General features: G+C 34.6%; 1 protein-coding gene across 1 annotated transcript in view; it reads left to right on the plus strand.

The window, feature by feature from the left end:
- The first annotated feature begins 18,929 nt into the window (after positions 1-18,929).
- Positions 18,930-27,791, plus strand: part of zye — a 75,940-nt gene continuing 67,078 nt past the window's right edge. The window contains exon 1 of the mRNA XM_074098439.1: positions 18,930-19,032. The gene's annotated coding sequence lies outside the window, so the exon portion shown is untranslated. The remainder of the gene's footprint in view (positions 19,033-27,791) is intronic.

The raw sequence follows: 27,791 nt of genomic DNA on the forward strand, positions 1-27,791 counted from the left end.
AGTTATTTTAATCATGATGAGTTTCCTTCAACACAAAGTAAAATAAAGATAATACTGTGGCATTTTGAACAACATGATGAACTTAAAATATGGGAAAGGAAATGAGTCGATCAACAACCATGTGGTACAGGTGCGGCTAGACCCTGATAGGGTATTTGCGTGGTTTTATTTTACGTCTCTAAAGACAAAATAAATCTAAAATAGAAGGCTTACCAATATGGTATTTACAGTATTTTTTTTTATTAAAGCTTGATAATACGTGCTGTCAAACAGAAAAAAACAATTTTTGAGCTATCTTTATACGTAAAATAGTTATGAAGGTTTGAAATTCAAGTTTAGACAGAGTAAAAAATACTAGCATATGATGTCACACGCAAGTAGCGCCATAATACTTACTGTATGGAGAAAAACATTTTAGAATGAGACAGATACATACATAGATAAAAAAAACACTAGACTATTCTATAATAGAATTATGATTTTTTTGTCAAAACATAGGTTTATACAGGTTTTAGGTTTACATTAATTTGTTTCACTATGCTTTGCCTAGCGGCGTACAGTAAATAGCGTGCATTAGGTATAGCATGCAGCATGCTCACTTATCACAAAAAATACAATGTCAGTTACAAAAACAAAAAATTACATCTATATCAAAACTAAAAAAAATAAAAAAATATACTGTAAACTAAAAAAATAAAGCGAGTAAAAACATTAATTGTTTCATAAACACTCGTGTATATAATACTAGACTTTGTCCTCACGCACGCGTAAACCATTAGATACGGCTGTTGAATTGAAATTCTGGGATTTTACGAATTTCCCTTGGGATTCCGAAAAATCACGTCGTGCATTTGATTAACGCTTGCATTTAAGATACCCGTGTCAAATTTCATGTATCTAACTGTAGCGGTTGATATTTCGAGGTTTTATTCCAATCCCGTGGGAAAAACATATAGGTACACCACACGGACACACAACAAAAAAATGTAAATACACTTTATTAATTTAAGTTTCTTTTTTATTTTTAGCCTATATAATTTTACTAGAATTTATCCGCGGCTTCTCATGCGTTAACTATTCGATCTGGTAGTTACAATTGAAATTCCGGGATATTACAAATTCCCCTTGGAATTCCCAAAATGTATGTTGTAGTCTTCATTGAGGTTACGTTAAGAACAACTGTCCAAAATTTCAAGACCCTAAACTCAGCGGTTGAACTTTCAAGATTTTATCCCTGTCCCGTGGGAATATCGGGATAAAAAGAAGCGTATGTGTTATTCCGGACGTCCAGTACCTACGTACCAAATTTCATGATTCTAAGCCCAGCGGTTGTTATTTCGAGATTTTTTCCCTATCCCGTGGCAATATCGGGATTAAATGTATACTATGTTTTAATCCAGATTATAGACTAACTTTTTGACAAATATTCATCCAAATTCGTCTAGCCCTCAGCGTGAAGAATTCAAACAAGTTACATACTCACTCACAAACTTTCGCATTTATAATATTAGACCCTGCAAGTTCCTCATTCTCATACCTGTAGTATGATATGAACACGTAATTATTGAGTAATATCGCGGTCACAGTTCATACTCGTAGGTACGAGTAGTCAGTTACAATTGTGGTTTAAGGGTCTCGTAATCCAATTAAGATTGGTTTTTTGGAATCATTTTGTATTTTTTTATTTCAATTTCAAATTTTTATTTTTACGGTCATCCCGTAAAACCTAAATTGAAACAAAAAATTAAATAAAAAAATTAAATTTATTTAATTTGATTGCTTAATAACGACATCTCTTGTCCAGGTGAGCGGTTAGTGGAATGGAATGCCGAAAGTTTCTCGATGAGGGCTACGGCATAGATGTCGCTAGCGTCACTGCTTAAGTGGCTAAATAAGAAACAAACAAGCTGAACAAACAACCTAAACAAGCTGTGGTGCATAGGAGAAATTCGTGTCTGTGCCGTTGAACAACAGTGGTGTAGCGGTATAGCACGCGGTACGGAATACCGAGGACCTGGGTTCGATTCCCAGTGTTGGTCTTATTTTTCTGGTTTTTCTGTGCATCTATATTTCAGTTTGTATTTTCAATTCTCGTAATCCACTTAATAATTAATCTTTTGTTATGTCATCTGCTGTGATACTTTGTTTATTAATTGTTTGACTTAGCTGATGAGTTGTGTTCTTTTTAGGGTCCCGTATCTCAAATGGAAAAAAGCGGAACCCTTATCACTCGTGTGTTTGTCTGTCCGTCTGTCACTGCCGATTTTCTCCAAAACTACAGGACTAAGTCTGTGACCCAAAGCAAGAAAATGTAACCTAAATAAATGCATTTAAACATGGTGGCTACTTGATATATGAAATGTTCGCTGTGAAGATCTCAAAAACATATAGTTTATATCTTTACAGTAGGTACGTAAATAGTTTTTCTACAGGTAAATTAAACCAATCAAAACACAAACACAGAAGACAAATAAACAAGTCAATGCAACGAGATAAATTATGTCATGATCATGAGTCAGAAAAGGAGCGAGATAGTAATAATGACTTATCATACAAAGATAAATTATATCTTGTCTCGTTGGCTATACTTAAGACACAAACAAACACAGAGATAGACAAATTAAAGGCAAATAATTTTTTACTTCAGAAGAACTTAAAGAACTCGGGCTACTTAATTCGTGTTCTAGAGCAAAATACCGCATAACACAAATCCGCCCATTTCATTGGCAGCCAACCTCGACCAATCAGAATCACGGATTCATGTTGCAAACAATCAGATCCTGAGTAAGGCTAAACAAATTTAAAGGTATATGTTATTCAATTGGCATATGTACTTGTTTCGAAAGCGTAAGTTTTCGTTGGCATTGTTTAGAAACAGCGGTTAGCGCGCGGATGTTAATTGAAAACGCATTGGCTGTTTGCGATGTTATCTGTGAATGCTGGCACAGCTAAAAATGGCGGAGGTGTTTGACTGAATAAACGTTTTTGATTATTATAGGTCGATTCATAAGAGCTGGCAGGAATGAATTGAACGAAAGTAACGTCACTTGTCACTGTGTGATAGCCTTTCTTATACACCTTCTAATATTTTGTAAACTAATACAATAATAAGTACTTCTTCGGTATTGAAGAAAATATACATATAGGACTCAGTCGGTAAACATATGGCAGAAAGGTAAAATTTGACAGTTCGCTACAAATATTTTAGTATTATGGTTTTTATTTATTTGCAACCTGATTTTACACTGACGCCGCCCACAATCGGCGAAGTCACGGCAAAAAGATGCGAAATTTATTTAGACGTAAGTAAGTATGCTTATAAGGTTATTACTTTCGTAGCGATTATTTTTTATACTGAATTTGGGCGGTGAGACGAAACTGTATAAAAACACGATTATCTGTCGTTTTTGAGATTCAACTGTTTTTATTAATTTTGTGATGCATACAGAACAGAGATGTCATTATCATTCACTTCATTCGTGCCCGCTCTTGTGAATCGACATCAATCGACATGCACGTGGTAACGTGCCAAAACACAGCGTTTTTTAGCAAGTGAACAATCTTACACAACCGCTAAACTATACTGCCAAATGTTACTCAATTACAATGTACCTATTATGTGTTACTAATTTTATTGTTTCCTTGTAATCTAACGAGCGCTTCTAAACGCGTAATTGTCATAATTATATGAAGATTAGCCGGCAACGGGGAAGATTGATTTACTTCCGTTTTTCCGATAGCTTAAAGCCCAGTTGACGGTTGTTTGTTGAAAATTGTGATAGTTGCTTTACATTGCGTAGCCGTAAAGCTGGTGTGTTATAGTAAATTGATTGAGAACCGCATGTAATGCAAATTGCTTGATTTTATTGCAAGCCTGAAGAAGTTTTGTGACATAAAAATGCGTTTACTGACATTTATTATAATTTACAACCTAACTAGCGGTTAACTGCTGCTTCGTTTGTAAAAGGTTTGTTTTGTCGCGATGCGTGCGACAGATTATGATGAAGAGGTAAACAGGACAGGGGATGTTCAAGAGGTACCTGTAAAAATGCATACAAAAACGAACTTAATATAAAAACTAATAAACTTGGGACGTTGTAAATAAGCTAAAACGGTTACAAATGTTGTAGGACTTACAATTGTGCCTTCAAGATCCCTTAGAGGGTTAAGTAAAACAGGATACAAATGTGTGATGAAACTGGTTATAAAAAAACTGTAATTAACTGCTCTGTGAAACTGTTGTGATAGGGTTATTCCAGGATAGATGCCCCACTTATTAAAAAAGCTTTATAACTCAATGATTCATCATTTTATAGCAATGCGTCCAATGCGCATGATAACTCTGATCCTAAATCTATTATTTGACTGTACTTGTTTTGACATATGTCGTATAGATTTCGTGTGAATCGTCTTTTTTTGACCCCTTAAAGTTGGGATAGATGCCTACCGTGGGGGATAGACGACTCGGCGGCAAAAACGGGTTAGAGGATAGATATGCCCTTTAAAATCAAACAAGCTAAATTCAACATTATCAGTTTTTATTTTCATTATTTTGAAATAATTAGTTTTTTTGCATTTGCAAATACAAGAGAACCACACTAAATACAAGTTTTGTATACGTATAATTTGTTTTTCCTCATTCCTGGTAAAACTTCGTCTTAGAGTCCAAGGTAGTATTCCATGTTATGGTGATAGCCAAAATCAAAATAATTGTTGACTCCTTTTTCTCCCTACATTTCCTCGAAAGCTGCTTGCATGCTACTACAACGCCCTGTTTTCTCTTATATTATTTGTGGTGGAATAGGTATTGATGTCAAAATAATAAAAATATTTAGCACGTCCTTATAGTACGGCTGCTGGTCGCAGAATGAATTTTGACATGAAAACAAAGTGCGGAATTTGAAAGTACAGTGGATATTCGAAAACTGAAATTTGAATTGAATTTTTAAAACGAACCAAAACATGAAATGAGGAAGAGGTTAACAATCGACAAGGCCTCATCAGCCTTGTTACAGTTTATAGTTATCGATGAAATATCGATAAAAAATATTTAATGAGTTAATCCAGTTCGTAAACTTTCTTTATGCCGTCATATAAATCCCTACATCCATTTAAGAAAGAAGCAACAAATGCACGCAAATTTTCATCATCATCCCATGATGATGATTAATACAATACTAATATTTACAAGTACAGTTTACGGAATATCAGTTTCGTATTTTTTTTATCTCGACTATATTATTTCTTTGAATGCAATGGGTACAAAGAACATGCCCTTGGCATTTGCTATTTGGCCTAAAACTACAAAAAATACATTCATCACCTTATTTATCCGTATTTATACTGCAAAACTTTAGAAAAACATACAAAGTAAAAACAAAATGTGGTCAACAGTGAAGAAATCAAACGCGGATATGTTTTAAATATTATTTGAACGCATCAAGAAATCAATCACTATGTTTATGAATATGAAATATAGCTCATTATATCTGATGGGCCCGTTGATTAGCTATATTGATGATTTAATGATATCTTTGTTTTTTTTTATCCCCGACGCAAAAAGAGGGGGTTTCACAGGTTTGACTGCTGTATGTGTGTGGAACGCGAGAAACGGATGGACCAATGTTAATACGTTTTTCTTATCGAAAGCTACTTTAATTGAAAGAAAGAATAAAGTTGCTTTCCAAAATTCGGCACAACAAAGGAAAAAAATATAACTAAAAAAAACAGAAAACCTTATACAACGTTATATATTAAACAGGGAGAAAGAGGAGAAAAGAAACATTGTGCCGAAAGAAGTAAAAAGGGCCACACTAAGCGATTGAGGGTTTTCACAGAGGCGAAATATCGCTAGATGGCGTTAGTATCGTGAGATCCATTTGACGTTTGACGTTTGCTTGCGATTGGCTCATTTCGTTTTTTAACCAATCACGAGCAAACGTCAAACGGATCTCACGATACTAACGCCATCTAGCGATATTTCGCCTCTGTGAAAACCCTCATTGCCACAGCAAGCCGCAGCGCTGGTTTTCAGTATGACCCTTGAGATGATGATTAATTGAGATGGTTTCTAGCTAAGCTTAATTGACATTTTAAGCGTTTTTGAAATAATTTACTTTGAAATGACAATAAGTCATGTCAAAATACAATCATCAGAATTTCGAAAATTAATGTCACACCCTACCACGGGTACTACGGGTGACAAGAAAGTAGAAGAATTACCCGTAACGTAAAGTGTGGTCTGGTTCGTACTATATTTTTTTTATTTTCAATCACTTTTGCTGATACGAATATTATACCCAACTATTTGGCTTTCAATTTGGAATAATCATTTATTAAGAACATTAAGCATAAACAGAAAATTTAAATACATTGAGATTAAATTAAATGCAAATTATAGGTACTTACTTACATAAAATAATTACCTAGCTATCTTTCATTAATTGCATCACAAAACTCAAAGACATAATTTTTAATTGGTTTTCTGAGGTTCAAAAAAGAAAAACGAAATCGTTTGACAAAAGATAATCTGAGAAGCAACAAAACATTCAGTGCGGTGTGAACTGGAACTAACGTAACTGCAGCTACATATTAGTAATCTGTGGTAACTGCTTACAAATTTTGACAGAAATATATGACAGTGGCGCCTCCCACAAATCACACAAGGGCGTGAGTGTAAAATATAATGTTTAATGTTTATTATAATAATTATTATAATATAATATTATTTTACTTCTCTTAGTCAGTCTGTTCAAATCAACACCTAAATCTATTAAAATAAATACACACGGACTTATTTTGATACGATTGAATGAGAGTTTCTGTAACAGACTAGTTGACACTATACTTAGATTGGATAGGTATTTAACTGAATTACGAGTATGTAAACAAAACAACGTCATTTGGTGTCTTAAATATTGAAATTCACATTTTGGTATTGAAATACACAAGTCTAGTTTGTATTACAATGGTAGATAATTCAAATGTTTAAAACCCTTGAATATACCATATCTGGCAGCTGAAGTTTGTTTACATTTAGTTAATTACCTAAACATTTCAAGTATAGTATCGTGAAGTCCGTTTGTCAACTTTGACATTTGCGTCATCTTTGTTATTGGTTAGATAACTATTTAGTTATTTTAGTTTAGTTGGCTCATCTGAGCCAATCACAAGCAAAGCTGTAGCGTCAAACGGACCTCTCGATATTAACGCCATCTAGCGATTTTTTGCCTGTCAAGAAACCGTCATTATAGTTAGAGTTTTCTTATTTTTCTTGCACATGTATCCAGAGATGGCTTTGTTTACCACAAAGTGCCAGGTTTTATTATACATACATACATACATACATTCACGCCTTTATCCCTAAAAGGGGTAGGCAGAGCACGTGAAACTTGTGTTCCAGTACCACTTTTAGCATAAATGTGGGTATAAAAGATGGACAAAATGTGATATCGCAGTGACAGGTTGCTAGCCCATCGCCCACAACACACTTCAACCCTGTTCCCTTAGTCGACTCTTACGACACCCACAGGAAGAAAGGGGGTGGTGCTATTCTTACCCGGCACCACACGGGTTTTATTATAATAAATTAAATATGATGCGTAGATGCATAAACCCCGATCATTACGTGGCGTCATATCAGATCGCAAAGTGCATAGCGTATTGGTAAATATAGTTGCAGTAATGAGATGAATAAACAAATAATTGTAAGTAAGAAAGTAGGTATTCTTGTTGCTTACGGTAACCCTAGAAAGATTTGTTCGTTTCATATAAAAGAAATTGGTCACCAAAATTTGACTTTAGAAAAAGTTTAAAGTTCCTACAATAAATAGATACAATGCTTTTAAGATAAACAGAAAATAAAAATTTGGGCAACGCTTCTGATTGCTTAAGGGTATTGTCCTTGTAATTAAGATTGTTGTGTACTCATTGGGCCGTTACGTTCAATTACAGGGAATAAACCTTTGCCTTCTTCTTTAATTGTACACGCAGAGATGTGCAACAAATTTAATCAACAATACAATTACCTACATACCTACAATTAAGGAAACCGTAAAAAGCCGTCGTGGCCCAGCTGATTTAGCTATGACCTCTCAAGAACAGGATTGTGGGTTCACGTCCCTGCTGGTATTTGTATCTGGCTAAAATTTTAATTTCTAACTTTGAGTAGGTACACTAGACAAGGGCATCCGCATGCCTTTCATAACGAGTGCAAAAAGGACATAAAAACGTGTATCTGTGTCTGCTGCTTCGTATAAGGTAGTTTTTCGGTTGTTTTAGTGAGCATTGTAACGTATCTTAACTTAGTATCGTTACTGCTAGACTTAAAGTTACACTGCTATTAAAAAGCTATACTATAACTAAGTATCCGGAAATTAAATGCTTCCGGTGATGAGTATGATCGTATCGCCGCGTGCGCAGCTCAGCCGTGATCGCTCGATCGAGTCATGACCGGGAGTCACCCATACCATCCATTAGTATAAACAATTTGTAATTTAAGATATAAATATCGCACCGATGAAGCATGCGGGTATGTACTTACGTATGTTTATAAACTCTTCATTGTAGAAAAAATAGCTAGAGATCATACAAAGGCGATCTTAACCCTCTAAGGGCCACCAGTCAACCTATAAGTTAATAGGAGGAGCAATCAGTACCTAGAGTTGTGTTAGTGCAAATTTAGCTTAGCGGCTGTAGATTCTTCGTAAGCTCTTGCTGTAAGCTCCGAATTAAAAGTAGGTACCATAACAAACAAACATAATTATTATAAATATAATACACGGGTCACGCAGGTACAAGTATTAAATAAATATCATGGAACAATTGACATCAAGTGACCTAGTCCCAAACTAAGCCAAGATTGTACTATAGGTACTAGTCAATGGACAATAGTAGATTGTTTAACAAGGGACTAAAACAAGCCATAATGACACGAGATGTTTAGCCACCCGAGCAGAGCAAGGGTGACTATAGTTCGAGTGGCATTACGGTTGTTTAGTCTCGCGTTAAACACTCTACTTTTCACTTTGAATGCGAGAAAAAAAAACATTTTACTACTTAATAGCCAAGGAGCACTGCCATGTTTGCTGCTACGTACGAAATATGTAAGTGACCTGTGTTATTTTAATAATTATCTATTGCAGTAAGGCCACGGTCATAACCGTGGCCTTACTGCAATAGATAATTATTAAAATAAAAACCGACAGACTCGTAATTCGTGCACAGGATGTATGTAAATTAATTTTCACCTGCTGAAATGTTTCATTTCATGACATGTAATTTTTTCCATTTTTAGGGTTCCGTAGCCGTAGTTAAGCTCAGAGACCGTTAGTACTAGATAGTTGTAATTTGAAATGGAAAACTCTAACCCTATAGTGTGGAGTATCGTTGGATAGGTCTTTTAAAACCGTTGCGGAGTTGCTAAGACGATTTTTCGATGCAGTGATCTGTTTGCGAAATATTCAACTTTAAAGTGCAAAATTTTGATTCAAATCGAGCGCCCCTCCCCCCACCCCTCTAAAATCTATTGTTGGGAGGAAAAATTTGAAAATATTCAGTATGGTAGTAAGTATATCAAATTAACAAGGAAAATTATAACGGCGGAAAAAATTGCTTAGAAAGATAATATTTTAAAAGTAAATAGCAGACTAAGGTATAAAATATACCTAAACTTGGAAGATTCCGTCCCTACATAATACGTAATCCGGACAAAAATATTAAGTACTTGATTTTTTCGTAATGGACGGAACCCTATCTTGGGCGTGACCGACACACTCTTGGCCGGTTTTATTTCTTTCCAAAATGTTAATAATGTTTTCCTTTTTTCTTTCTGTCGCATTATCATTAAACCTACTAGAATAATAAAGTAGGTAAACCATATTTGAACTTCTCTCCGCTCTACTTTGTCTCAATAGAAAGCGCAAAGGCTACATATTTGCACTTCAAACGAATCAAATTAAAATCAATATGGTCGGAGCCAAGAAACGAGCCAGAGCACCTTGCGTCTCAAAACTTTAAGTAACACAAGAATTGAATGGCTATTAAATACATTATTTATATTTAAAACAAATGACAACTCAACAGAAGCCTTAAAACGTGCATAGCCCCGGGCGCTAGCCAAATGACAAGTTTTTGAATTGAAATTTCCACACAACAGTCTTACTGAAGATTAATCTTCTTGAAAATACATTTCGGATGTCAGCCCGTCCTTTGTTTGTATAGAAACCACAACAATGAATGATTATTCGCACTTAATATGAAACCAGGAGTCAACGCCTAAGTTTCGACACGTTACGAATTAATGTAACCAACGTTTACTACATTTTATTCGCCGCTCGAAGTTATTACAAAGTTTTAACGATCCTATGTATGAATTTGATTAGTTTTATTGGCAAAAATATCCATATGCCATTCGACGTTATGAGAGCAATTGACCTGAAATCATCGTCCTTCTGCAATATGTCGACTTTATAGGTAATTTGTTTATTTTCAAATGTCAACAAATATATATTTGTTACTATTGTGCACAATTAACGTTAGAGACAAAGAGAAGAGTCCTTGAAAACTTTTTAACCCCGGACGCAAAAAGAGGGGTGTTATAAGTTTGACCGCTATGTGTGTATGTGTCGGTGTGTCTGTGTGTCTGTATGTCTGTGTGTCTGTCTGTGGCACCGTAGTTCTTAAACGGGTGGACCGATTTGAATGCGGTTTTTTTAACCCCCGACGCAAAAAGAGGGGTGTTATAAGTTTGACCGATATGTGTGTCTGTGTGACTGTCTTGACTGTCTGTGGCACTGTAGCTCTGAAACGGATGGACTGATTTGAATGCAATTTTTTGTAATTGAAAGCATGGTTTTTAGCAATGGTTCTTAGATATGTTTCATCAAAATCGATTTAGCCATTTTTGAGATATTTAAATTTGAAGTGACGATGTTGGGGGTTTTTCAACTTTATGTTGGTAAGGTTATACCGGGTGGGCCCTGTAACAGGAGCAAAAAATTATAACACAGGTTCTGCTACTCAAATGAAACTAAATACTTTAGTTCTGCAACTATCAAAAATTAAGTAATCTTATGATTATGTTTATAATAATCAAAATACAATAAAATGTCAACTGAAATCAACTCTTTCAAAGAATCACTTTCATTTATTATACTTGTTCTTTACTCCCAACGTATCGACAGTGGGGTCGCATACAATTATCCGCGCTGATGAGTGAATCACTGACGTCTGACCCACTAGTGTTGAATTCGCATAAAATATAATTCTGTTACGCAAACTGTGCGCAAGAGTGCGCTCCTTCTGGTACCGGATTTGCGGTATGAAGAATAATTTTAGGCACTCTGTTTTGTTGTAAGATAATTAATATCACAAATTATGCTTTATATTTTATTTCATTTCATGTATATTATATAGTTACGCATTATAAACTAAAATGGTAGGGTGGAAAAACGTAATGAATAACCTAACTAACAAAAAGTTGGGAAACAACCGAGTTTGTCTCTTCAAAGTTCAATATATCAAAAACGGCCAAACCGATTTTGATGAAACATGTCTAAGAACCATCGCTAAAAAATCTGATTTAAAAAAAATATAACCGTTTAAGAGCTACGGTACCATAGACAGACGCACAGAAACACATAGCGGTCCAAATTATTACCCCTCATGTGTCTTAAAGTTCCAAAAACGGCCAAAGATTTTGATGAAACATGTCTAGAACCATCGCTAAGTCAGATTTAAAAAAATCGTTCAAAGAGGTCGTTTCGGTAATAAATTTAATTCTGATTATGCCTAATCCGTTAAAGAAACACATGCGGTCAAAATTATAAGTAAGCTAAATTTTAACGGGGTTAAAAAGATGACAAATTAGATTGCGCTTTCTCAATTGCTGCAAAAACTGCCTTAGGGTATACATTTTTGCAAAAGTATCCACATCTATGTATATGTTGTAACTTTTATTTTGTTTTTGTATTTGGATGCATGTTTAAACAAATAGGTAGTTACATATAATTAAATTGTAACGAGCGCGTTCTCGCCAACAAACTGTAATATCAGTTTGGCGAGTGGATATGTACAGTAAGCAAGTGTATGTAATAACTATGAGAAAAAAAAATGATTTATGCTTTGATCTACTAACTAGTAGCCACCAACATACGGTTAATCAGAATACACAAACATCATAAGATCACATTGTTTTTTAGGGTTCACTATTGTCTAACCAAAATATATTTTTACAAATGATTTATATCAAAATCATGTTATTAAAAAACCGTGAATGTTTAAAGATTTTTATGGCACTAATCTAACCTATAGAGTTCTAAACAGTGGTTTTGAAATAAATCCAGAATAGTTCACAGTTTCAGAATAAAATTAATTAATTAGTAAAACTAATGAAACGAATCATTTCTAAAAAACCGGGCAAGTGCGAGTCGGTTCCGTACACATTTATAGGTATGTAAGTAAACGGGAATCGTGTCTTGAAGATATTTCTCGCTTTTTCCGAGCGATTTAATGCATCCACTGAATGTAGAGCCCTACTCTTAAGCAAAATGTACGCAGTGTGGGGTCAGATTATATTGCTCATTGATATTTACAGACAGACATAAAAAATCATGATTTTCAGACTTTTCTAGTTAGTTGTGTTATAATAGCTACCTCCATACCAAATTTCAAGATTCTGAGTTCAAAGAAGTACCCTAGGTTTTGATTCCCTTGCGAGTTTCGAAAATTTGCGGAAATTTGCAGCATAAACGGCTGCATCTTTTGATTGCGTTGGCTTAGAAGTTTGATTTTTTCACAGCTCTAAGGGACAGTAGATTTCAGTATTTGATATAAATTTCAGCTTGATACTTCCACGCGTTCCCGAGAAAAAGGGTCTTAACAGACAGACAGACGGACAAAAAGTGATCCTATAAGGGTTCCGTTTTTTCCTTTTGAGGTACGGAACCCTAAAAAAAATGTTTTGGCTAAAATTAGAGAACACCGTTTTTTAGATTGACCTTATGCGTAAGACCGTCGATGTCTTAGCGCCATTAGACAATTGGCAACAACCTGCTGACGCCAAGTAGAACGTTGCGCGGTGCGAGCAACAGGTTAACCTTACTCGTCTCCACCCATCCGAGATGTTGCCGACATCTAAATATTTTACACACTACTCGATGTGGAGGAAAAACCATCATTAATTATGCTTGGGTTCCGTAGTCTTTGGTGGTTTTAATCAGTGACTTATTCAGTATTTGTTACCGAACAGTATTTAGAACCGGTGGCCAGAATTTTTATAACTAAATTCTATTGTATACAATTTTTGTAATAAAGTCAAACTCAGTCAAAATATCTTTATTCAATTTAGGCTATAACAAGCACTTATAAATGTCAAAAAAAAATCTACCACCGGTTCGGAAAAACCTCTGTTGAGAAGAATCCGGCAAGAAACTCATCGAGGTATATTTTTTTTACCAGATTTTCAATATTATTAAATGATATCTATACATCACAAGTATTTAACACAACTTTATTTTTAACACAGTAGGTTCGCTATTTGAAGGGATCGCTAATGCGGATCGGAATTATTTCCAAATATCCCTGTCCATGATATAATCATTAACTTTATAATACGCCTTAGATATTAATGTTATTATTAATGTGTGTAATATTGGATTTAGTATCATTCTATTTCATTTCTAGCATGTCGTAGAACGATCTCACAGCAAATATTACGCTCAAATCTCTTGTCAACCAATGCAATATGAAAAGATTCCGCAGCGGATTACTACGATTTTACTAGTTTGTTAATAAAAAAAAAAGATTTAACTCATTTTCGTAACTTTTACTCGTACATTTTATTACACCTCTATCTACTAGACTCTTTTGGGTGTAATTGAGACGAGCATTTTCTGTTTTACTATTTTAATAAATTGTGGCAATAACAAAATATGTACAAAAATGATTATTATTATAACAGTTATTAAATTTTAATTGTATGAACGTAATTTCAAACACAATAATTGTATTGTTTATGAAATAAACAAATAAAAAATAAAAAAATAAATAAAAATTAAACCCCAAATTATTATAATGTGTGAGTATGTATTTTAAAGCTCTGGCTATAAGACAATAATAATTACCACAAAACCCGATAATTAACTTAGATATAACCTAACCAATTCAACAAAAAGTTGTAAACCCCCCGATTTTGTCACTTCAAAGTTTAATATCTCAAAAACAGCTAAACCGATTTTGATAAGACATGCCTATGAACCATCGCTAGAAAACCAGCTTTCAAATAAAAAAAACAGCATTCAAATCGGTTCACCTGTTTAAGAGCTATGGTGCTACAGATAGATACACAGACACACATAGCGGTCAAACTTATAACACCCCTCTTTTTGCGTCGGGGGTTAAAAATAAGGACATAATAACACTTCAAGAAAGAATGAGATTCATAATAATATCTTGCTGACATCATGCTGCGATATCACTTGAAACATTATCAAATTAAGACTTAGGTTTGACGTCCCAGATCTTTATCCGATGCTGAGGTATCTACTGCGACGATATTCATATTTAAACCAAACTTTATACATCTCCTTACATAACTAACCTTCCTAACAATGTCCGAATATTACGCCACGATCATATCCCATCTTCCGGTGACATTAACATGCAGACAATGACATTCAATGCTGGTAAATTATGCGGATGCTGATAGGCTATTGAAATTATTAAAATGACTAGCTTTTGCCCGCGGCTCCGCCCGCGTGGTATTCGGTTATCGCGCGCTGTTCCCTCGGGAACTTTGCATTTATTTATCCGGGATAAAAAGTAGCCTATGTCACTCTCGGGCCCATAAACTATCTCTATGCCAAAAATCACGTCGATCCGTCGCTCCGTTACGGCGTGAAAGACGGACAAACACACAAACACACTTTCGCATTTATAATATTAGTATGGATTGTGATTAGTGGTACTTTGAGGGTAACTACTTTTAATGACAGAGTATGTGGTATTTTTTTTTCGGTAAACAACCCTGAGTAAACATAGACACTACTGAACTACAGGCGAAGAGGTGACAGCGTGAGGTAAATAAAGAGGTCAGTTTTAGGTGTGCCAAAAACGATTAATAAAAGGTGCTTCTTAGTTATATATACGATTGTCGCAGATACAAGCAATATGCATTTATGTAGCAGTAAACTATTACGCTACCGTTATACACTGAAAGTGGTCAGATGCCATATTACACATCCTCCGAAACTCCGTTCACTAAGTAGCCAAAGTTGAAGCGGAAAGTGCAGAAAGAATGAGAGAGTATCCAAGTGGGGAGAAAAATGGCAAAAACGGAACCCTTATAGTTTCGCCAAGTCTGTCTGTCTGTCTGTCCGTCCGCGGCTTTGCTCAGGGACTATCAATGCTAGAAAGCTCTCATTTTGCACGAATATATATGTAAACTATGCCGACAAAATGGTACAATAAAACAATTAAAAACATTTTTTTTAGAGTACCATAGACGTAAAGTGGGGGTGATTTTTTTTCTCATCCAACATGCGATAGGTCGATAAGATAGGTCTTTTAATGCCATTAACTAGGGGGTTGCTAAAACGATTTTTCGATTCAGTGATTTGTTTGCAAAATATTCAACTTTAAAGTGCAAATTTTCATTAAAATCGAGCGTCACCCCTCTAAAATCTAAACCTCTCTAACTCAAATCTAACGGCGTTAAAAACTGCGTTTATCTTTGCCCGTCTCAATTATTTAAAAAAACCTAGTGTCTTCTGTCACCTGGCAGTGTTAGAATTAGGCGGTTTAGTTACAAAACATTTATTTACGATTATTTACGATGAAGGTCAAACGTTACTTTGCAAATATACACACGATCATTAAGTATTTTTTAACTAAAATGTTATAAAACGATTTGATAAACCTCATCCTCGAAATAGTTTTGGAATTAGAGCACATTGTAAAAAAGTGAGTTAATAGTTTAAGCTAACAAAACAAAATAAATTACAAGGGCTACATTAAAATATCTAAATTTTACTTTTTAGGGGGGTCTATTGGTAGGTACCTAACTCTATGCATTACATCTTCAGTTTTTAGGTCCAATTGAACCTTGAGAGTTTGAGCTTGGCATTTATGAGTCAGTAAGCCGGTCTATCGTTCAGAAATTTCATAAATTAAAAATGTCACTCTGGAGTCTATTAATAGATATTTATATTGAAACAAATTGTGACATAATAAGTCTTACAATCAAAACTGCACCGAAAAAACAGACATGGGACCAAAATCACATAAGTTTTTGTTAAAAATTAAATTTTTAATACAAGCATTTTTGCTGACTGTTCTTGCATTGTCTGTCATCCAAATTACATTTCATACCAAATTTAAAGATACCATCAACCGTTGAGGAGTTCCGTTCTGCGGAGACGATCCTTGCCGGACTACCAGGATGTCACAACCAATTGTAATGTCACCAGATTTACATACTCGTAAGTATGCCAAATTTCAATTCAATCGGAAAACACACAACTAAATAAATAAGTAAACAGAGCAAGCTAAGGAAAAGCTAGTAAAAAGAGTCCCAACTGTCTGCAGCCGGCACTGGTCTTATGCCGGCATTGTAATGACATTTCATAAGATAACAGCACCAGTGCTGTTAATAAACTTAATAAAAAAATCCAAAGCCGTCATAAATCCTTCACATGGTATTTTATTTTCTAATTTACTTCCCAAAAATTACTCTTCTATTCGAAATTTATTTATTTACGCTACACGTCCATGTTTGACTCACTGAAATCCACGTGTGTACCAATTTTCAACAATGTTTACTCGTTTTTTTTCAATTTTTAATCAGTTTTTTAGATTCGGCCCAATGGCTTTGAAATACAGACACACGAACAGACATAGAACCCAAAAACTTGAAACTTTGTTTTCGGAAGCCGACTCAAAAAGATTAAACAATACGGTATTTGACTATTTTTTTTTGTTTTATAAATTAAAACTTCGCAATGCCTGTTATCGAATAGAGAAACAATTTTTAAGTTACCTTAGTTACTTTAGTTATAAGGTTTTGAAGTTCAAGATTAGACAGAGAAATACATACTTATTGCATGTGACGTTACACGCAAGTAGCGCCATAATTTCTGCATAGAGAAACGCGTTTGAGAAAGAGACAGGTATTTAGATTTTTCAAAAAAATCACTATAAATCCAATTTTCAACCGATTTAAGTTTTGTCTGTATACCTATATTTTCATAATAATATATATAGTTGTCAAATACCGTATTGTACTTAATTAAATTGTTCCAACACCAATAAGACGTGGAAAACTTGAAACGATGACAAATGGCCAATTCTTTATTTCGCCAGCAATGCTCTATTGTCTACTTGTTAATCAACTCGGCGGGTGCCTATTCTCAAGTGCAATAGTGAACAAATCTTCACTCATTGTTACATGGATTAAGTAATTTCCGCGTTACTTGCAACTGGTGATAGCACCCCATCGGTAGCCGAATGGCAAAGTTCATTAATTCATATTGTACTACCTGAAGGCTTATTGTCCATAGCTCAATTGCAGCGACCATTCCTTATGTACCTACAGTCGGTGCCCTGACTTTATGTATCCACTTTTATTATTCATTTTATAGGAAAGTAAATAAAAATCGCGTGGGAATTCCCGAAAATTAAATAGTGGTTTTCATTGACCTTACATTAAAAACAATCATGTCAAATTTCATGACTGCCCAGCGGTTGTTGTTTTGAGATTTTATCCCTACCCCGTGTGAATATCGGAATTAAAAGTAGCCTATGTTTTATTCCAGACGTCCAGTTATCTATATAGCAAATTTCATCCAAATCCGTCCAGCCGTTTCAGCGTAAAGGAGTAACAAACATACTCACTCACTCACTCACAAACTTTCGCATTTATAATATTAGTAGGATTAAATATTCTAAGCTCAACTGCACAAAGGTATAATTCGAAAGGTTGGATCAAGGTAACTGATAGATAAAACGACTGACTGGAAAGAATTTCCAGATTGGAGACCAAAAAGTTGTACCACTTTACATCGTAGTTAACTATACAAAACAACTGACTGGAAAATGTTCCGGTGTGACCCGAAAACTATCCATACTATTTTGTACTTGGGTAATTTTCGTGTCAAAATGCAATACTCGTACTTTCATACAAATTTTAACTACCGGCGTCTAACTTTTTAAACTCTACCCTAAATTGTATGTATGTATGCAGGCACTTTATTGTACAAAAATAAGGTAAGAAACACAATAGGGAATATTATTGCAATTTTATCCCGTCAGAGTGCAGCACTAGCACATACCATAACATGTTTATGGTTTATGTTTTTTGAGTATCTTAAAAGTCCGTAGGATGCCGTAATATCATATTATTTCAATTATTTTTTTTAGAAATATAGCTCCATCGCTACTATCGATGTCAATATCATTTATTTTGCTACTTATATATATGTCATGATTTTTATAGGTATTAATACTCTTTGGTCATGATCCGTCATGACGACAAAATATAAAGAGAACTGATGTTGTCACGGCGGTTTTTTTACGGTTTGTGCTAGTGTCGCCCCCTGCGCAGAGCTTTGCCTAATATGCCCTATTGACTCAAGATTCATGTGCAACGGCAAACTTATCCCTTTCAGGGATCTCTACATGTCAACCGTTGAGTGGATAAGAGGAGAGTATAGTCTATCGCACAACGGAATCTCTTAAGGTACTTTGCAACTGCCTATGCTAAACCTTTAAGATCAACTAAATACAAGCGTTACTCATTTCAGAATAATAATGGCGTATCTTCAACTGCACCTGTATTCAGTATATTGACGAACACCCGAAATTCCTAGCTCATCTGCATGACATCAGTGCAACGAAGCTATATAAGCACTTTCACTGCCTGGGCTCGCGAGTCGCGGGTCGCTACTCGTGTGTACCCGCCGTAACACACGACGCGAGACAGAACTATTGCGATTTGAGTGTTTTGTGCAGTGGGTGATATTTTCTTTTGTGTACAAGGTAAGTTTTATTTGGATTTGTTTTTTTTTATAATTTATATTGAATTTTAAAATAATTTAAATTGAATTTTAAAATAATTTAAATTTAATTTTAAAAATAATTTAAATGTTTTATTTTTATTTAAAATGAATTAATTTTTAATTTCAAGTAGACACTTCAGTAGTGCTAAATAGTACGTAACTCTTCTGATGTTTTTATTTCTCATTTTTAAATTTTATTTAAATTAAATAATTAGCCAATAAATTAAACAATCGTTGCTAGGCAAGAAAAAAAAACTTAAGCTGCATTTTGTTAAATTTACTTAATTGTGTATAAAAATAACTCCGATGTAAACATAGAAACCGTTACGTAATACTTTATTTTAAAAGTAAAATATAGAAAAAAAACTTACTATAATAACTATACCGTTTGTTATGTATGGACTTTGTATGAAAGGAAAAGTTATTACGAGTATTGCGCGGGCGACATCAAATAAACATCAACGCGCCATCAAGTTTCCCATGCGAACTTAACGCACGGCGTCAAAAGCTAACGCTTATATCCCATTTAAATCTACTTTGTATGGAGTAAGGTTTTATGGAGTTTTCACTATGCTATTTTCAAAATAAGGAGATAGTTATTGTAACAAAATATAAGTCAGTTACACTCGGCTTTGGATTAATCAAAATATTTAATTTTTCGTAATTTTCACTCAGCATCGTAAGTTTCTCCACCATAATTTTCACCATCCATGTTTTATCATGCTTAACGTAAAGATTAATAATTACTTTGACGTTTTTGGACACATTGCAGTGGCCGTGGTCACGATTTGGCTCCTGGGATAAGCCCCGAGGGGTGTTAATAGTTACAACCATTTACTCCAAAATAACAGTGCCGGGGAGGATGGGAATTGGAATCACCTGTACCAATTGAGTATTAAGGTACCTATCACTCTTACAGGTGTAAAAGAATAATAAAAAGTTCACTCCGATTTGCCTTGATTTCAAATTGAATAAAATCAGTCAACATACCCCCTGACATTTTCACGTTTTTTACAGGAAACTACTGGAAACGAGGTTCAATAGTTTTATTGATGTCAGAAATGCTATTATTCATTCCTAAGTGTTTTTTGCAGTTTGAAATTTAGTTTTATAATGCATGAAATTCCCGCATTAGAGGGTTCTTCGGGTAGTTATTCGTAAGAGTTAAGAACGCAAATGTTTTTTGTAGAAAAACTGTTCAAATGTAACTATTGATATTGTTAAAGAAACGCATACACTGACACTTTTATTTTAGCCCGCAAAACCTGACATCCTGAACTCATTAAAAATCAATACAGTCACTGTAATTGTGTAGGTACATACATAAATAGTCAATTCATACCAATAAACATGGAATATTTCGCAAGCTCTTTGTTTGAAGCATCAATAATACGTTGAGCTTTAAGCTCGTGTATATCAGCTTTATTGCATGATTTTGAGATGCGTACAATGCATAGCGCTCGAAACCTTTACCTATCGAGGACGATGGCATGAATATTAAACACCCTATACGTTGTTTAAAGTTAATATAAGAAACCAATATTAATTTATGACAAGGTAATCTACTAATTTGTCTTGGTTAAAATGGAACGGGAGAACATCCTGAATGAATACATTAGTGTATTAAGTTACACTTATTTATGTTAATTAATGTTATTTCACATAAAAACAAAATGAGACCAGTAGTATCAAAAACTAAGATACTTACTTAATCATAATTTAGGTGTTTACGTTTTTTTAGTGATAAATTAATTTTCGAGCCAGGGAAATTAATTAAGCTATAATAGGAATGTTTATGACGACCGGATGGCCAAGTGGTTAGAAAACCTGACTACGAAGCTTGAGGTCCCGAGTCCCGGGTTCAATTCCCGGTCGTGGCAGATATTTGTATGAATAATTTGAAACTAACTAATTTGACAGAATTTGAATGACTTTTATTTTATTAAAAGTTGAGTCTGAACATCGGCTCCTTTAAAAATAATTGCAGGGACGGTAATCACGAAGAATTAGCGACGTAAAATACTGTTAATTTACCACTCCTGTCATAACCCTCTATGGGCATTAATAATAAATTTACCCACATCATATATATAATCATCGTTCCCTTAGGAACTGCGCATTTTTCCGGAATAAAAAGTAGCCTATGTCACACTCTGACCCATAAACTATCTCTAAGCCAAAAATCACGACGATTCGTCGCTCCGTTTCAACGTGAAAGACGGACAAACATACAAACACACACACTTTCGCATTTATAATATTAGTATGGATTACAATATGAGTCATAAAATTAGTTACAGACACTTCATTCCGATATACATGACTATTACAAAGTAGATGTCATAATAGATGAAACGACCTGGTTAAGATCGCGGGATCGCGTTGGATGCGGAAAGCACAAGACCGGCCTGAGTGGAAAGCCTCGGGGGAGGCCTATGTCCAGTGGTGGACGTCTTTCGGCTGACATGATGATGATGATGATGATCATGATAGTGATAACTTAGCATCACCAATTAGTATATCATCATTATATCAGCCGTAGAACGCCCACTGTTAAACATTAGGCATCCCCCATGCAGTTATATATTATATAATATCTAACAAAAAATATTATTAGAATGAACTTGATGTATATGGGATTAGACCGAGAAATAAATGTTAAATAATTATTCATTATAAAAAAACTATTGCTGTTTGCTAAAAATCATCAAGTAGACGTGTGAATAGACGAAGGGAGGCACCTTAAAGGTCGATTGCAAACTGGATTTTCCAGTGTCAAGAGTCAAGGAAAGTAAAAGCAAGTTCAACTAGGATTCCAAAGCTGTTGACTTATAACAAAATAACAAGCTAATTCAAAGTTATATCACAAATGTCAAAACTTAAGAAATTGTTACCAATTTGAAAAAATAATTAAATTAGAAATAGGTTTGCTACAAAGTAGTATAAATAAATACACACTAAATTTAACTCAATTTACACCTAAAATTTGCTAAAGACTTCTCTAAGGTGTTCTTAATGACATGATGCGATGTATTGTATATATAAAAATAAATAACCAACTGCCAGAGTTAGTATAACGCGGTGAGTTATTTCAAATCCTGCAATGTATGCTGCTGGAATTATTCAGTTACTGTAAAAAAAAAAACTGTCAGGGACCAACGGCCCAAGCCCTCTCATTCCGAGAAGAGGCCTGTGCGCTGCAGGGGGACGTATACATGCCGAAATGCTGATGAATACTGCAAAAACCTTAAGGCCGTTTCTATTCAGACAATATGGATATGGATGGATAGATACGGAGCAAAAATGTGCTAAATCGATCAATCATCAGTTGAAAATTACACATTGTTATACAAGGGCAAGATGTGGAGTTCAGCTTATGTGATTAGTCAGATTCTGCACGACAAAACGCTTTTATGTGATCGCACCTTAAACCACTGCCTCATTAAACCCTAGTAGCGTACCATTAGCATAAGGATGTGCAGATGCGAGATACGCCCAACAATAGCTTGATGTATGGCTGATGTATGGCCCGCGTTAGGCTGACGGATAGCTGATGTTTAGCCATGTATGGCAGAGCTAATTCTCTACCCTGAGGCTTGTCATGGGTCACATCAACTGAGAGTTTAAAAAAATGTTCTCATTCAAGTTTTAACGTGCACTTATTCGCTTTATTACATGCTTATTGGAGATCTAGAATAAGTTTGACACGCGGGAGCAAAGACGCCGTGACTTTCCCGCGTGTACTTAGGTAGCACTTTTATAGAAGCAGAGTTGTGAACAGACACAATGCGCCCATTTGTAATATATTAATTAAAATCCGTGTCGCACCCCACTTTCCTGTTAATGTAATGTGGATTTTATGCAAAATGACGTGTCAATCTGCACGTCTGAGCTTTTATAGAAATCCACGCTTACTCAGGTTGTAAAGTAAATACTAAAGTCTAGGGTTATATGTTACTACGGTCTTATTTTTATTTATTTTTGTTTTTATTTGACTGGATGGCAAAGGAGCAAGTGGCTCTCCTGATGGTAAAAAATCACCACCGCCCATAGACACCTGCAACACCAGGGGGATTGCAGATGCGTTGCCAACCTAGAGGCCTAAGATGGGATACCTCAAGTGCCAGTAATTTCACCGGTTGTCTTACTCTCCACGCCGAAACACATCAGTGCAAGCACTGCTGCTTCACGGCAGGATTAGCGAGCAAGATGGTGGTAGCAATCCGGGCGGACCTTGCCCAAGGTCCTACCACCTGCAGAACATCGGAATAATGATAATGGTCTGTGATAGATGTTTTTGAAGCGTTGGCTAAAAGTTCATATTTTTACACTCGAATTTGGCCTATATAACGTATCTGTAGACTGTTGACCCATTTGTCTTTAAATTCAACTCATTAAATTGTTATAATTTTTTATTGCAGAAATCTCAAATGATTATATTACTACTGACGTAAATTTAATCTTCTTAAAAATAGATTTAAATAAGGGTAACATTTATAGGACACTGTGTTGACGACGTTATTTGAGAACAAAAAGGATGCAATAATATATGAACTGCTAATCTTCTAAATTATGCATTTATATACGCATAAAGCTCTAATCTTCCAATGTGTTAAGTAATATAATATAATATAATATTTATTGTTAGATAATTTATATATTTTGCCGCAATACATGACCCGTTTTATTTGAATATTATAAAATATTTGCATAATTTATGTTAAAAGCATTATAATTACATAATGACCTTGGACTGGAAAGGAAATTGTATTTATTTTACAAATAAATAGGAGCCAACAATCATCATAACCTGTGGCGGAAAATAACTTGCGAAAAGCATTTTTTTTATTATAAAATATGTATAACGACTTCAAAAAAAGCTAGACAATACAAAAATAATATTTATTTAGTTTGAAGGCTAATCAAATATAGTTAAGTACATTCGGTTACTACTGTTCATTAAAATCACTAGGACATCACGTTTTCTTAGTATTAATCTACCTTTTCTACACCTAAAGAAGAATGCAATTAAAACTCAAAAGTTACCTCATAAAGATACTAATGATCGTTATAAATACTAATAAGTTTGAACCTTTTAAGGCAATGCTCGTCAAATGTCACGCGGTCACCTCCCACTTTTCCAACCACATTTAAGGTTGTAGTTATAACACCAGATTTGACACGTGGCCAAAGTCGGCATTGTTAACCGGAGATATTTTTCTATTGGAAATAATTAACAATTCTATCGTTGTACCTATCACAGAGTCCTCTAGTTTATTTTTAAGCATATAAGCTTTTGATAAAAAATTACGACACAAACCATTAAGTAGGTACGATCGTATTTTTTTATATCATTCCATAAATATTTACAAAAGACCTATCAAAATAACTTACGGACACCATTGGAGACCTAAGAGATGGCCTATCATTGCGATAGGTATTTATAGCGAGGTAATTTAAGGCTGCCAGCATCTTTGGGTTATGCCTCGGGGAACCCTTTTTTACGTACATAGCTATATTCTAGATTACTTTTTTTTTAATAGGCTGTAATGTCCCACTGCTGGGCAAAGGCCTCTCCCATGGATTTACAACTCGTCCTGTCGGCACTTATGTCTGGCAAGTCGCTGGAAAACACGTCTAGGTCATCCCGCCATCTCCGCCTTGGCCTGCCGCGACGCCGATATCCATTTTGGGGCATCCGCTGTGTGATGACCTGTGCCCACCTTTCTGGGTGCATGCGGCAAACGTCGCCAGCCTAGTCCCATTTGAGTCCCATTAATTAAGTTTAAAAAATATATTTAAACCTAGTCTTATTTATTGTGAATAATAATTTATCAATCCAAAAAAGAAACGTCCTATAACGAAATACGTTATACAAAATTTAATAAGTATCACACCAAATGTCACTCGGCCAATACCGACAACCGATAGCCATAAACATAATTAAAAGTAAAACAACAAAGACAGAAACGAAGCATAGATCATAGACCATAGTAATGTCAAAGGTTGAGCGAAAGTGAAGAGGTTACGTGTGGTTACGTAACTGTCGCACGGTTACATTGATTGGACGCTGGCAGGTCAGTGGGTAAGCCTTTTTACACCTGACGAGGTGTTTAGAATGGACCTTTTGTTTACATTGTACGTATTTTGTTGTTTACGTAAATGTAAAAGGCAAATAATGCACTAGTGTACTACAGGTAGTAGTTAAAATATTTTGTTTATAAAATTTAGCACGCTTAAGCTTTTCTGTGTATCGTGGTACACAGTAAATAAAATAAAAACGTAAATTATTTACGTTAGTTCGAGTTATTTGAAAAAAATGGTGATAATTTAGTTTGATTTGTTTAAGTGGTTAATTTAATGTCAATAAGCTTGATACCTTTATTTCTATTGATACCAATCCAAATCTAATTTAAGAAGAGGCATTTAATTTAAAATATAGCAGAGTTTACCGAAGGTAGGAAAAATATTATAAGAAGGTATGTATATTTAAATAAAGAGATCTATCAAGATTTATTTCATTTAGTAAAACAGGTGCCCGACAAATCTGTAGTAATATTACAAATGCGAAAGTAATTCTGTCTCTCTCTCTGTTACTTCTTCACGCTTAAACCACTCGAAAGATGTGGAACATGTATAGTTTAAGACTAAACTTTAATCAAATATTGATAATCGTCATTTAGTCGTATTGCAGTCGTACGGTCTAATAAGTAATCGGTGAGATGTTTGAGTCGGATTCGTGTTAACGTTGCACCATAACCGTAAAGTTTATTTAAGATTTTAAGCTTCATTAGCTTTTATTACAGATTTAGTCATTTTCTACGTGCGTTATTTAGTTGTTTGTGTTACTTAACGTTACATTATGCTTTGTTACCCGACTTCGAAGAAGGAGGGTTATGTGTTTGACCCGTATGTATGTATGTTACAACTCTTACACATCTTTGTATGAAAACCCCATGGAGGCTTTAAAGTAAAAGAAAGCTAACACATACAAATCTATACAACACTAGTTATTTAACAGTTAGACGTACCATTAATCATAGTGAACCATGAAACTACTATTTGACATACAACATACAGTTCTGAACCTCTGACATTTGCCTTTGTGACCACATTTTATCGCTAAAGTATTTAGCAGCATCCGTATTGAGGAAACGCAATAATGTAAATTAAATATAAACATACGTATTCGTATGAAATGCACTTGTAGTGATTATAAATTTATGTCAAGATTTGTACAAATACAAGGAAATGAAGGGAGAATGATAAATGGACCTCCAAATAAATATAAATATATTAAAATAGTAGACAAAAGATGAGTGGCAGGGAGGCGTTTGTCCAGTAATTGAATAAAGAATACGCTAAAAAATCTAAGTACCTACTCGTATATCGAGATAGAAATATCTTTATATTTTATTAAATAATGCACAGAAACAGCATTTTTTTTTGATATCCTGTAAGAATGAATTAACTTTATCTCATATTGATAAAACAACAAAAATAAACAAAAACAAAACAGTGTTAAACAGTACTGTTCGTTACTACGGCATCACGCCACACACATCGGAGATAAAAGGTCACAATGAAAAGAGGCGTAAGTGCACATACGCCGTTTTGCACATAACTGAGCGAATGTGTAACTATGTCGAGCATCTTCCGTGAGAGCCTCCCACTTGGAGAAACAATAGGCGACCCACTGCGGTGATAGCGAGATTGAAGATAGCGCAACGAAATAACGAAATGAGATATATAAAGTGGGTCTACGGTATTTCCTATAAATAAAATTAAATTCAATGGTCAAACCCTGTAATAGTTCATTTGATTGATGTAATATGATTTTCTCAGAAATGATCAGTTGCACGTGATTGATATAAAATTACCTAACATAACCAAAACTTTACTAATCTATAGATTACATGATCAAAAAAAGTTCGTCTTGATAATAATATCACATTAGGTATATCAAATGAACCATTATAGATTTTGACCTATTATGTCTATTGATTTTACAGCAAACGGATATCATCCAAAGTACCACAAAATAAATTAGGATTAATCCGTCCAGTGATTTAATAGGTCTAAATAAACACCCGCTCAAGATGGTCAAGTTAGCAATGGAAAACTAAGTTATAAATATCGTACTTAGTTCATTAGTAAAAAATCTGATACAAAGCAATACCAGCAGCAATCCATAATTTATCACCACTTTAACTAACAATAATTGAATATTAGCCAACGGTGGAGTAACAAATAGCACCAATCATGCCCAAAAACATCTGTAAGAGATAACGATTACAGAATAAATACTCCGCTCATCTCCTTACCGGTCATGAGCTATCATTGACATTTTACTATTACCAAACGGACCGTACCTCATGAGAACATTAACTGTGGTTACCAAAGTTATTTTTCACTTTTAAAATGAATGAAGCAACCGCCATTATTAACAAATTAGTAAGATTTCCCACGCAAGGTTTTTGATCTGAATAAATTGCTTATTATTGTTTAGGTTTAAAGTGCAGGCCAGCGGTTTGTATGGGTATTTAAGCCTTGGGAGATTCTGCAATAATTAATAAGATTATGTATTTCATAAAGGCTTTTTTAACTTGAATCGCTTTTGATTTGGATCTACAGCTACTTACTTGACTGTCAAATGTAATTACACGACTTATATTACTTCAAATACTACTTATTTACTTACTTAGATGGTTATTTCAGAAATAAAAATAAGACTAATGG

Source organism: Choristoneura fumiferana, chromosome 15 (assembly GCF_025370935.1).
Source record: "Choristoneura fumiferana chromosome 15, NRCan_CFum_1, whole genome shotgun sequence".
In the NCBI taxonomy this organism is placed as follows: Eukaryota; Metazoa; Arthropoda; class Insecta; order Lepidoptera; family Tortricidae; genus Choristoneura; species Choristoneura fumiferana.